General features: G+C 40.9%; 1 pseudogene; it reads right to left on the reverse strand.

Annotated features, from left to right (window-relative positions):
* Positions 1-8551: 8551 nt before the first annotated feature.
* Positions 8552-9196, reverse strand: LOC149159931 (homogentisate 1,2-dioxygenase pseudogene; annotated as a pseudogene).
* Between the last annotated feature and the right edge of the window lie 4542 nt (positions 9197-13738).

A 13738-nucleotide genomic window follows, 5' to 3' on the forward strand; every position in this document is an offset into this window, starting at 1 on the left:
CATGTGAGTTTCCCTTAAGGGGGAGCTTGAGCTACATGCAGATGAGGTGCTTTTAGCTCCTAAGGTTGAGGAGCCTTAGATTGATGTGGATCAACCACATGAAGAGGAGCTGGGAGTGGAGACATCCACTCAGGCAAAGTCTTCCAGAGAGGGAAGAAAGCGCACCAGAGAGGCTGACAGGTTGTTGGATGATGCACAGGAGAATGTGGGAGCACCCACTTCTCCGCGTAGGTAGAGGAGGTCACTTGAAAGGTACACTGGATACATGGCTCTTATGGGCAAATGTGTTGTGACAGAGCCATCTTCCTTTAAGGAAGCAGTGTAGCAGCCTATTTGGGTTGATGCCATGATGGAGGAGTATGACTCCATAGTTCATAACAATGTTTGGGATGTGGTCCTGAGATGAGAGGACAAGTCAGTGATGAGATCCCATTGGATTTACAAGGTAAATCAAGCTGCAGATGGTAGTGTGGAGAAGCATAAGGCTAGATTTGTGGCCCGTGGCTTTTTACAGGTAGAGGGGATTGATTATGATGAGACCTTTGCTCCTATTGCAAGGTACTCGTCGATCAGATCTATATTGGCACTAACAGCATAGATGGGTGGGAAGATACACCAAATGGATGTGGAGACAACCTTCCTCAATGGCATGATTGAGGAAGAGGTGTACATAGAGAAAACTGAAGGTTTTGAGACCTTCGACCGTGAATAGCATGTGTGTCAGTTCAAGAGAGCGTTGTATGGGTTGAAGCAAGCACCCCGTGCTTGGTACACCATGATAGATAACTACTTCACTAGGTTGGGCTTCATGAAGAGTGAAGTGGATGCGAACCTGTACCACATAGTGGTGGAAGGTAAAATGTTGATCATTGTACTTTATGTTGATGATCTCATACTGACAGGTGATGATAAGTTGATCAAGTCTTGCAAGGAGGACCTTGCAAGAGAGTTTGAGATGAAGGACATGGGGCTCATGCATTACTTTCTTGGCATGGAGGTATGGCAGGGAGATGGGGAGTTGTTTGTGTCTCAAGGCAAGTATGCCAATGAGATACTCAGGAGATTCCGCATGGAGAGCAACAAACCCATGGAGACTCCTTTAGCAGGGAACTGGAGGAAGGAGAATGCTACTTTAGGGGAAGTAGTGGAAGCTATTATTTGCATACATCTTGTGGGTTCACTCATGTACTTGGTGAACACATGACCGAATATGTGATATGCAGTTAACCAACTTAGTCAAGTGATGCTTAGGCATACCAAGTTGTATTGGAAGGCAGAAAAGCATGTGTTGAGATACCTCAGGGGCACTTCTTAGTATGTATTATGGTACATACAGACAAAGGGAGTGAAGCTTCAAGGATTCACTGATGCAGATTTGGCAGGGAGTCCATCCGACCAAAAGAGAACATCAGGAGGGATCTTTAGTATTGGGTCAATGACAATTTATTGGTATATTAGGAAACAGAGATCGGTTACACTCAGTTCCATAGAGGCAGAGTACATGGCTATGAGTTAGGCAGCATGTGAGGCCATCTAGATGAGGAAGATCCTGGTTGGTTTGTTTGGTCAGCAGATGGATCCAACTGTGATTTATTGCGATAATCAGTTCCTCAGAAAGAATACCAAAAGGACACCGCTCACAACCAGATCTCAAATCAATACACCAGTATTTTTGACGTGGTTAAAACCCTCAAAGTGCAAGGAGGGAAACAGTCCACGGCCTGTCCCAACGTGGGTACTACAGGCAATTTATTAATCAAAGAATGAAAATTTACATAAGCTTCTCTCATGCACGGATTACCCGAACAATGACCCTCCATGCGCTTTAAATAGAACTCATGGACCAATCGGGTGTCAAGCCACGGATCAAGTGTTGGTAATACCGAGGTGAGAGTGAACCGTCGGATCACTACATATCGTGACCGTCGGATCACTACATATCGCGACCGTCGGATTGTAAGTTACAAAATGTACAACGGTAAAGAAACACATTTTACCTAACTCTAACCTAACTCTATACTAGACCAAGTTGAACTTAACTATATCCTATGTGTCGGAATATCCTAACATATCAAACTCTTTGAAAATCCATTTTTTCATGATCAGTCCAAGCATATTGATATCCGATATCATCATCTTAGAGATTGTGTATTGAGGCAGATTATGTTGTTAGAGTACATTCCCACAGAGGAGAAAGATGCTGACATTTTGACAAAGGCATTGTCAAGATGTAAGTTCGAGTTTCACAAAGACAAGATCAGGGTAGTTGATAATCTCTTTCTTGTTGAGCGGGAGTGTTGATAAATGGCAACAAGAAACTAGTTTAATTTGTCATTGAATTAAACTGTGAATTAAAATTGAATTATATTCTCATAGCAACTTGTAAATAGTTAATTAAGTTTAATTAACTTACAAATTTTGATTTGGAAGTCTTTCTGAAGTCATGTATATGTTCTCCATAAGTTTTACGGGTCCAGTATGAGTTTAAATTGAGTTGGAAATTAGATCACTCAGTTTACTGAGTTAAGTTCAGTTAAATTAGTTCCAAACTGTTTGTGGAACTAATAGAGAGTTAACAGTTAGTTGGTGCACTAGTGCATCCACAAGTGTCACTCTAGTTAACTGAATATTCCCTCATCATAAACTCATGCATGTCGATTCTAAGGAAGACCTAGTTGAGACTAGAGTGCAGGGACATTGTCCTATCAGTGCTATTATTTACTAGAGTGTAAATATCATGCATGCACAAGAGATTGATCCTATGTTTGGATTGTACAGTTTTAGAAGCATGAATTCCCTTTAAATACATGATATTCATCCTAGGAATAACACAAGAGATTAGGGGCTTGGAGAGCTAGAGAATTGGCTAAGTGTTGGCCAAGAGCTAGCTTGTGAACTGAGAGAGTTGAGCACACTTGTGCAGAATTGTTCTAGTGAGAACAAGCTTTGTATCTTCACTCATATTTTTGATATATGTAATATAGATAGCAAGGTTTTGAGTGGTGGATTTCCCCAGATACATCTTGTGTTATGTGCCATTGATTTATCTTCTTCTTGTTCATATCGTTTTCATCAATCTATTGGCTTCTGCTGGTTGAAATTAGAAGTAGATTCTTGTCTTGTGCTTTAGTGCATTGCATGAGGTTGTGAATCTACAGGAATTTCTACACATAGAATTGTATTTCCACATTCCTAAAGGTTGATGATTCTAGTTAGAGCCTCGAACCATGTAATTATCGAGAACTACTCGAGGACATGATAAGGGAGTGGTTTTACGAGCTAGCAATGCGTCATGAGGATGACCATCAAGACAAAAATAAGGTGCAAGGCACTTGTCAACAAGGCCGGTTTTAAAGTGGAAAACTAGGTGGTAATTTCAGGAGAAGAAATCCAAGACTCAATTTGGGGTGAGGGTGCAACTTTGTTAGATGGCCTAAGAAATTCCGCTTAGCTCAAACTAGGATTATATGTGCCAAGCCCTGCCTTTTCCAAATCAGGGAGAAAAGGTTCACCATGAGATATGTCTTCCCAAGGATTATCTAATGAAGCCACGGCCTCTAAGATGGCCTCTTCAAAAGACAACTCATCATCAAGGAAGTCACATGAAATAAATTGGGTGATCACCCATGTGAGCATGGGTACCATTCAATATTGAGTTTGTGATGAGTGTCCTCATTGGGATTGGATGAAGCTGATTAGGAAACTTCATAATCGAGCTCAATTGGAGAGAGAGGCATTACAATTTTGAAGGAACTGATATTCATAATGGAGGGAAAAACCCAAGGATTGGGGAATTGATGGGGTCCACTGGTGTAGTGAGAGATCGTAATGATTGAAGCCATAAATTGGGAGGGGTCAGATGGGGGAAAGGGGAAGATCTGCATAAGGGAGGAGTCTTTGAACATCCTTGTCGATGTATGAAATAGTAGTTCCTGGAGTGATTTGTGAATGAGGTATGCAATATGATAGTTGTTTAATGGTCATGATCTTCCCTTGATGGGCGAAGTGAAATATATGAAAGGCTGAAGATACGATGTATATAATCACATAGAACCAGCTTTGATTGAGCAAGAGGCTGTATTCCAATGGGTCATCAATTACCTCAACTTCCATGGAGACAATTTTGCTATTGAATCTGGTAGGTAAGGTTGGGATGATGCTACGAGGATGGAAGGTATGGCCATTAAATGCCTTTTAACCCCGTACAAAAATTACCTGCATACGAATTCTAAAACACAGAAAATAAACAATGTGAGAGCATAACACATAAAACACATATACACAAAGATTTTCCCTTGGATCCCAAAACCGGGACTACGAGCTTGATTTTTCATTATGTTCCTTTCAATGTTACAATACATATTTATACATGCTGAAGCATCCAATACCATGGACCGAAAACCATCGTGTCCAAAACCATGTGCGAAAAACATGCAAAAAACCATAGGTAGGTCCGCCCAACCTAATATAGGGCCCAAAACCAAAATTTTTTGGGGCGCTGCCCCGAACCCCATAGAGTGGGGTTACCTACACCCCTCAAACCCCCTGTGACTCCCCCCACTACACAATCGACACAGTGAGGGGGGGGGGGCTTCGCCCCCCTTCTAACCCCCAGTTAACTACATGGGCTAGTCGTGGAAAGAATATAACACAACTCGAACATTCTCCCACTTGTTGTTTTCTTTCCACAGGGGGCCACAAGAGAGCTTAGTCATTTATCCAGCCCTGTAATTCCCATTGTTTCTCTACACCAAGAGAACTTCTCAGAGCTCACAGATTTTGTCAATGCATCTGCAGTATTCTTCAAAGTGTCCACCTTTACTAGCAACACCTTTTTGTCTTCTATCATATCCCTCACAAAGTGATATTGAACATCAATGTGCTTTGTATTTGAATGATATGCAGGGTTCTTTGCCAATAAAATTGCACTTTGGCTGTCATAGTCTATCCTTATAGCTCCATGTACTAACCCCATACTTGAACATAATCTCTGCAACCAAACTGCTTCCTTGCTTGCATGAGTGGTTGTCATATATTTTTCCTCTGTAGTGAATAGTGCCACTACAGATTGTTTCTTACTCATCAAACTGACTACACCTCCAAATAGGTTAAACACATACCCACTTGTAGATATTCTGTGATCCAGATCTCCAACCCAGTCTGCATCAACAAAGCCACGAATATCCAACACTCTGTCCAATCCCGGTCTTCCTTGGTAGCACAAACCATAATCACTAGTTCCACACAAATACCTGAAAACACGCTTCACTACTATTCAGTGCTCCTTCCCTGGTTTTGACATAAACCTGCTCAATACTCCCACTGCATGTGCAATGTCTGGTCTAATACAGACCATCGCATACATCAGGCTACAGACTGCACTTACATATGGAACACGGGACATGTCCTCTTCCTCTTCTTGTGCCTTGGGACACTGTTCAGCAGATAACTTTACACCTACAGGAATAGGAACTTTCACCGGTTTACTATCCTGCATATTAAATCTCTACAATATTGTCTCGACATACTTTCTCTGGTTTCACTAGAGCTTCCTCTTTGTCCGATCTCTTTTAATTTCCATGCCCAAAATATAGTTTGCAGCACCAAGATCTTTCATGTCGAATTTGGAGAACAAATGGATCTTCAAATCCTGGATAATTTCTTTGTCATTTCCAACCAGCAACATATCATCCACATACAAGACCAGATAAATAACACGGTCACCAATTAATTTAAAATACACACAGTGATCTTCTTTGCTTCTGGTGAAGCCAATTCCCCGTATAAATGTATCAAATTTCTGATACCACATCCTTGGTGACTGTTTTAACCCATACAAAGATTTCTTTAACTTGCATACCAGTTATTTCTTACCCTTCAACACAAAGCCTTCAAGTTGCTTCATGTAGATCTCCTCTTCCAGATCCCTATGAAGAAATGTTGTCTTCACATCCATTTGTTCTACCTCAAAATCAAAAGCAGCAGAAATAGATAAAAGTAATCTAATAGAAGTTACCTTGGCAACATGAGAAAAAATATCACCAAAATCAATTCCTGACACCTGGGAACAACCTTTTGCTACCAACCAAGCTTTGTATTTCTCCACCTTTCCTTCTGCATTTGTCTTCTTCTTGAGCACCCATTTGCTGCCAATGGGTTTCCTTCCAGCCCACAACTCCACCAGATTCCAAGACTCATTTTTGTGTAATATACCATTTCATCAACCATGGCCTCTTTCCAAAGTTTTCCATCCTCTGAATCTACTACTTCCTTCAGAGTTTTGGGATCATCATCAGTAATAGATAAAGAAAAATTTGAACAGAAAGCAGATGGACTATACCTTTCTGGCTTCCTTCTTTCTCGAACTGATCTTCTCACACCCGGAGTTTGTGGCTCTTCATCTTCTGATTCCTCCTCTGCTGTGGAGTTTGATTCTTCCTCCTTTATCTCAAACTCTATCTTCTCAAGTTCCTTTGGTTGGACTTCATGTTTAATAAAATCTTTTACCTCTCTGAACACCACATCTCGGTTGTACATAACATTCCTTGTTACTGGGTTCCAAAGCTTATAACCCTTTAAACCATCCTTATACCCAATAAAGATGCACTTTTTAGATTTACTATCCAACTTGGTTCATTTCTCCTTTGGAACATGTACATATGCATCACATCGAAATACCCTCAGATGTGAAAGAGAGGGTTTCTTACTAGTCCATACCTCTTGTGGAGTCTTATCCTCCAACACTGAGGAGGTGATCTATTTACCAGGTAACATGCTATCTCCACCGCCTCTGCCCAGAATTCCTATCCTAACCCGACACCACTGAGCATGCTTCTTTCCCTTTCCATCAATGTCTTGTTCATTCTTTTTGCAACTCCATTTTTCTCAGGTGTGTATGGAGTAGTGTTCTGCTGTGCTATATCACACTTCTTACAGAATTCTTCAAATTCCTTACTGCGAAACTCTCCACCGTTATCTGTCCTCAACACCTTTATCTTCTTCTCTGTCTGGTTTTCCACTAGAGCCTTAAATTCTTTAAACTTGTCAAAGACTTCAGATTTCTTCTTAAGGAAATATATCCATGTATTCCTTGAGAAGTCATCTATAAAGGATACATAGTACACAAACTTACCCAGTGATGGAATCTTCACAGGTCCAAACACATCATTGTGCACAAGCTCTAATATATGTTTCACCCTCTTACCACCTGTTAGCGCTTGAAATTTCACCTCAGGCTGAGAAAGGTAAACCTCAAGGCAACATCAAACCATTTAGCCTCGTAGCTAGCCCTACGGGGCAGGAGAAGGCTCTCTTCGGTCTATCTCATAAAATCTTCAATAGATGAGATGACCAATAAGGTAACACTGATATTAGGCTAGTAAACTGATCAAAAGGGGTTTTTTTTAATTAAATGAGGGGGTTTTCCTGGGCGCATGGGCAAAATCACAGCTTGAACAGAGAGATATAATGAACAACACAGATTATCGACTGAGGCAAGGTAGGCAAGAAATTTAACACCAAATCTAGATTTAAATGGGATGGCAAGACTGGTGAGGAGCTGACAAGGGCATAGGAGATGAATCCTTGTCAAACAGAAGAAAACATGAAATATTGAACAAACTTAAAGGTAGAGCATATAATACTATGAATTCTATCCTTAACACTTCATTTTTTCAATTAGAAATGATCATGAAGTGAAATGAAACATAACAGATCACATATGAAAACACAAGAAAAACTTATGCTAAATTATCATACCACAGGAATCTCAGAAGTCAGAGCTGTGTAATTTCATTAAATTCTCTGCCAAAAATTGTACATGGTAAGCTCTGTTCTCCACCAGCTCTCAGCACTCCGAACTCTCCCCTCTAACTCTCAAATGAATTTTTATACAATAAATAAAATGCTTCTAAGGGGAAAACAAATCGACCCCAAAAACCTCTGCGCTGTTTCATCTGAAATTACATAAAAATTATGAAAGGGCGTTTCATCTATTCTAAACATGGAACAACGTTCCTCTAAATCTTTTAATAATTGGCCAATTAAGAGATAAAACTGGAGCGCAGATCTCCATAGGATCAGGATTGAAATCTTAAACCAAATCGCATTCTTTGGCTGTGATAGATAGCCTTGACTTAAGTTCGGTTTGCCACGTTGCATTTGCCATTTTAATAAAACAACCTTTAAGCTAACATTCCGCCGATTCAGCTTATGGTGACAACTATACTGAGAGCGGTTTACATGGTTGCATCCCAACAATCGCCCGCAATCCCACAAAATCTCCAAAAGATCCCACCGTGATCTGGATCTTGGCATTGTGAAAGCCATATGTCAATATGCTCAACCATTTGTTGCCTTGCCTTGTGCACTAAGTCTGGGGGAGCACAATCAGAAGCGTCCCCCTCGAGTCTGGAAGGTGACTGAGAACATCCTCGAAGGTCAACACCATGACATGTGATTAGAACCGACTGCATATTATCCGCGGACTTGCCTCTAAAGCCATATTCAAAGATGAACCTGAAGGAGGAGCAAGCTTTCTTGGTCTTTAAGTTCATGCTGTAGGTGTTAGAAAGTCAGGCGGTGAGGCCAGGCCATTTGCACCGATTGGACCAAGATCAGGAAGCTGGAAACGGCCACTGAAAACCTCTACAACGTACCCTTGAGAAGGACCATCTAGTAAATCAATGGAATACCGGAAACCTTGTTGCAACACAATTGTTTCACCGGGAGAAACCTGCAATCTTCCTAACTCTGTCGTTATCCATAATCTTCCTTGTTGTGGAACTATCAAAAAGTCCTCATCAACATTAGCAAATGCACAACCTTCCATAGATGCATTTGCGACATACATGTGCACTGCAAAGCCATGCCGAAGGAATGAACTACCAGCTCCACATATAGTGAACAGTCCATCAATGAAATTTGTTTTCGTATCTGGAATGTTGAAAGGATTCCAACGCAATTGTGTTGGTGTTGCTGAGCTTGATGACTGATTGAACTCACTTATCAGATAATCATGTGATGGAACCCGAGGATGAAAAGGTTCATGTGTTACTGATGGCTTGATACGGTATAGCCAACTTTTGAGCAGCCGGCCATAGTCATCGTTTTCTCCATAGGGACATGATTCAACCTCCCCTGCCTTTGTTACAGCTACATTAAAGTCACATGGATCCACTCGATTGAGAATACACATGTACAACCAACCAAATGACTGTGTCCTCTGAAATTTAAATTTTTGCTACAAGAAAAGCTCACACGATCATCAAGGAAGAAGAGCGCTCAGTTCTGACCCAGAAAACATAATAGAGGCCAGTTGCCTCAACCAATCAAAGGAATACGGCTCCCACAATTCCAATCCATCCTTCAAGCGATGGTAGTCGCACAGTCCAGCACAATAAATACAAACCATTCCTCGAAGATGAAACTCTTGCTCCTTATTAAGCCATAAACCCTCCATTTATTACAGTCAACATGGCCCTTGTCAACAGTGAAGAAATTTGCCTTTTAGCTAAGAGAGCAGTGCCAGCACACATTCAATTTCTCCCTTAAGCTTAACTTGGGAACCAGCAAACATAGCAGAGGCATCTACTTGCAAAACAACTTGATTGGTCACCACAACTGCCACACCAAACTCATCTACCATTTTCCGAAGGCTTCTCAGGAACTTAGCAAGATGCATCTGCCTTGCTTTAGGAGTAGCATCCACTCTCAAAACTTTTTGAAGTTCTAGAAGGGAATTTCTGTGCTCTTTAGATATAAAAACATCACTGGCATCTAGAGTAGATATTTGTGCTGGTGAAACTTTTACTCTGTTCTGAGATTGGACTGGAAGATAATTCAGAAGGCTTAAATTGTGCTTCATCGAGACCAGCTGGTCCTCCTCCAGTTTTAGCATCATCAAACCTTGGGGTTTGACACTTTTTAAATTTTGACTTTTACCAGAACCTTTTGCACGTCCTAGATTAGAAACTAGGACATATTCTTCATACTTGCTTGATTTGGTACTTTTCCTTTTGGTTGAGATTGACATTTCCATATCACTGCTAACTGGATTATCAACAATATCTTTTTCAGGCACATCATCTCTTCTTGTATTCTTAATTCCATTTGAAATTTTACATGAAAGTTTATTGGAATCTTGACTTTTTGAAGTTTTATCTAATTGAATACCAGCTTCCCTGAGCAACATGTTTGATGCTTCCTTACTGCAACTTTTTAGTAGACCTGATGCTTCTCTAGGTGTTTGGACTCTAAGATTATTCTGCTTTCTAATTCCTTGCAGTCTGCCACACTGCATCATCTTTCGCAGAGGCACTTCCAGATCATCCTCATCGCGTTCTTTAGCCACATTTTCATCAAAATTTATCTTTGTCTTCTGGTTTTGAGTTAGCTGAGCTGTTTGGCCCATATTTGATGTCTTATAATGCGCAAAAACATGAGTACCAACAAGGCCTGCACTCAAATGTCTTACATCTGCCTGAATGACAATTTCTTTGCTCTCCTCAAGTGGTTTGTATAGAACAGTCGGAAGTGAGATAGGCATACTACAGTCCAGTGAAGGCACCAAATCCTGAACTAACTCCTTCGTGATTGAGAGACCAAGATCACACAAGGCATAGAGGTTCTCTGATTTGGAATTTTCAACTGCATCTTCCGCATGCTTGATGCTGTGAAGTTTGTTTGGGATTTCCAATGAGACCTCTCCAAATCGCTTGTAACTTGCTTTTCCTCTGATTGCTGATGATGTTTTGAATTGTGCTTGTGCAGGGATAGGAGCTTGAAGTCGCTGCTGCCTTTTGAAAAGCTGGAGAATAAATTACATAATCTAAAACAACACATTTAATGATTTCTTCTTCAAAACAGGGTTTTGAAGAAGAATCAATCTTTGACATGAGACGAAGTCTAACATCGGCTCCACTTGGGATGGCAGCTGCCGCTTCGTGGAGGTGCCAAGAACCGCAGAACTTTGGGAGAGCAGACAGTGCCTCCATCATTGGGCAATGGAGTCCATTATTTACATAAATCAACACAATTGAAACTGAACTCAAACTGATTTGATCTCAAGACTGAAATGACTGAAAAACGACTTAACAATCTTCAAGCAAACTATAACAAGGTGCTGCCCTTATGGCTGCTTATTTATTTACAACATCTACTCTAATCTGCTGTACAAACAATAGATCAGGTAATACTGAAATGCCAGATTAACCATTCAAGTAAACCTGAGAATGATGCCGCTTGAGAATGCTGCCATGAAGTCACAGATGCAGTTGCTGGCAGCCCTTCATGCACGTAATAAGCCTGGTCATGTACAAGGCAGTCTGATTTATCAATCAAAGTGAAAAACATGTCTATGTATGTTGCCATTGGATCGCGGAAGCCGGACTCTGTTGGCTGCCCCAACTCTGCAATACATTCTTCGAGCTGCACATTGTCAATGTACACATCTATAGGCAAGTCTGTTATTTCTTGTTGCGAAGGAGGAAGGATTTCCAAGAACTTTTTAGGGTCTTGGAAATCATATGACTGAATTTGCTCATCTAGTTCTTGAATCTCCTTTTCGATTCTTTCAATAATTAACTCATAGCCACTAGTTTTGAAGACCTTTAAAGATTTCAAGCATTGAAGCAAGGCACTGAAAACATCTTCATCAAATTCAGTATCTGCTAACTTCTTTCTTATTTCTTCTACAGCTTCACACAGGGTAGGGTTTACCACATACCCTTCCATTGCATGAATGGATCAGCGAGCACTAGAATGTCTGGATCGAATTGGAGTCGCCAAGTGAATGGTTCAGCCTGCATAAGTGTCTGACTGCTGTCCACCATCAGCATCAGATCTGCACCTTGATTGCATGTACTGGGACAAGACAATCAACAAATTGAATGTTCTCCCCAGTATGGTCGCCAGTATGTTAGCGCTTGAAATTTCACCTCAGGCTGAGAAAGGTAAACCTCAAGGCAACATCAAACCATTTAGCCTCGTAGCTAGCCCTACGGGGCAGGAGAAGGCTCTCTCCGGTCTATCTCGTAAAATCTTCAATAGATGAGATGACCAATAAGGTAACACTGATATTAGGCTAGTAAATTGATCAAAAGGGGTTTTTTTAATTAAATGACGGGGTTTTCCTGGGCGCATGGGCAAAATCACAGCTTGAACAGAGAGATATAATGAACAATACAGATTATCGACTGAGGCAAGGTAGGCAAGAAATTTAACACCAAATCTAGATTTAAATGGGATGGCAAGACTGGTGAGGAGCTGACAAGGGCATAGGAGATGAATCCTTGTCAAACAGAAGAAAACATGAAATATTGAACAAACTTAAAGGTAGAGCATATAATACTATGAATTCTATCCTTAACACTTCATTTGTTCAATTAGAAATGATCATGAAGTGAAATGAAACATAACAGATCACATATGAAAACACAAGAAAAACTTATGCTAAATTATCATACCACAGGAATCTCAGAAGTCAGAGCTGTGTAATTTCATTAAATTCTCTGCCAAAAACTGTACATGGTAAGCTCTGTTCTCCACCAGCTCTCAGCACTCCGAACTCTCCCCTCTAACTCTCAAATGAATTTTTATACAATAAATAAAATGCTGCTAGGGGGAAAACAAATCGACCCCAAAAACCTCTGCGCTGTTTCATCTGAAATTACATAAAAATTATGAAAGGGCGTTTCATCTATTCTAAACATGGAACAGTGTTCCTCTAAATCTTTTGATAATTGGCCAATTAAGAGATAAAACTGGAGCGCAGATCTCCATAGGATCAGGATTGAAATCTTAAACCAAATCGTATTCTTTGGCTGTGATAGATAGCCTTGACTTAAGTTCGGTTTGCCACGTTGCATTTGCCATTTTAATAAAACAACCTTTAAGCTAACATTCCGCCGATTCAGCTTATGGTGACAACTATACTGAGAGCGATTTACATGGTTGCATCCCAACAATCGCCCGCAATCCCACAAAATCTCCAAAAGATCCCACCGTGATCTGGATCTTGGCATTGTGAAAGCCATATGTCAATATGCTCAACCATTTGTTGCCTTGCCTTGTGCACTAAGTCTGGGGGAGCACAATTAGAAGCGTCCCCCTCGATTCTGGAAGGTGACTGAGAACATCCTCGAAGGTCAACACCATGACATGTGATTAGAACCGACTGCATATTATCAGCGGACTTGCCTCTAAAGCCATATTCAAAGATGAACCTGAAGGAGGAGCAATCTTTCTTGGTCTTCAAGTTCATGCTGTAGGTGTTAGAAAGTCAGGCGGTGAGGTCAGGCCATTTGCACCGATTGGACCAAGATCGGGAAGCTGGAAATGGCCACTGAAAACCTCTACAACGTACCCTCGAGAAGGACCATCTGGTAAATCAATGGAATACCGGAAACCTTGTTGCAACACAACTGTTTCACCGGGAGAAACCTGCAATCTTCCTAACTCTGTCGTTATCCATAATCTTCCTTGTTGTGGAACTATCAAAAAGTCCTCATCAGCATTAGCAAATGCACAACCTTCCATAGATGCATTTTGCGACATACATGTGCACTGCAAAGCCATGCCGAAGGAATGAACTACCAGCTCCACATATAGTGAACAGTCCATCAATGAAATTTGTTTTCGTATCTGGAATGTTGAAAGGATTCCAACGCAATTGTGTTGGTGTTGCTGAGCTTGATGACTGATTGAACTCACTTATCAGATAATCATGTGATGGAACCCG

The sequence above is a fragment of the Pinus tabuliformis genome, chromosome 5_2, assembly GCF_031772625.1.
Source record: "Pinus tabuliformis cultivar Carrire ecotype Pingquan chromosome 5_2, CPIR1, whole genome shotgun sequence".
In the NCBI taxonomy this organism is placed as follows: domain Eukaryota; kingdom Viridiplantae; phylum Streptophyta; class Pinopsida; order Pinales; family Pinaceae; genus Pinus; species Pinus tabuliformis.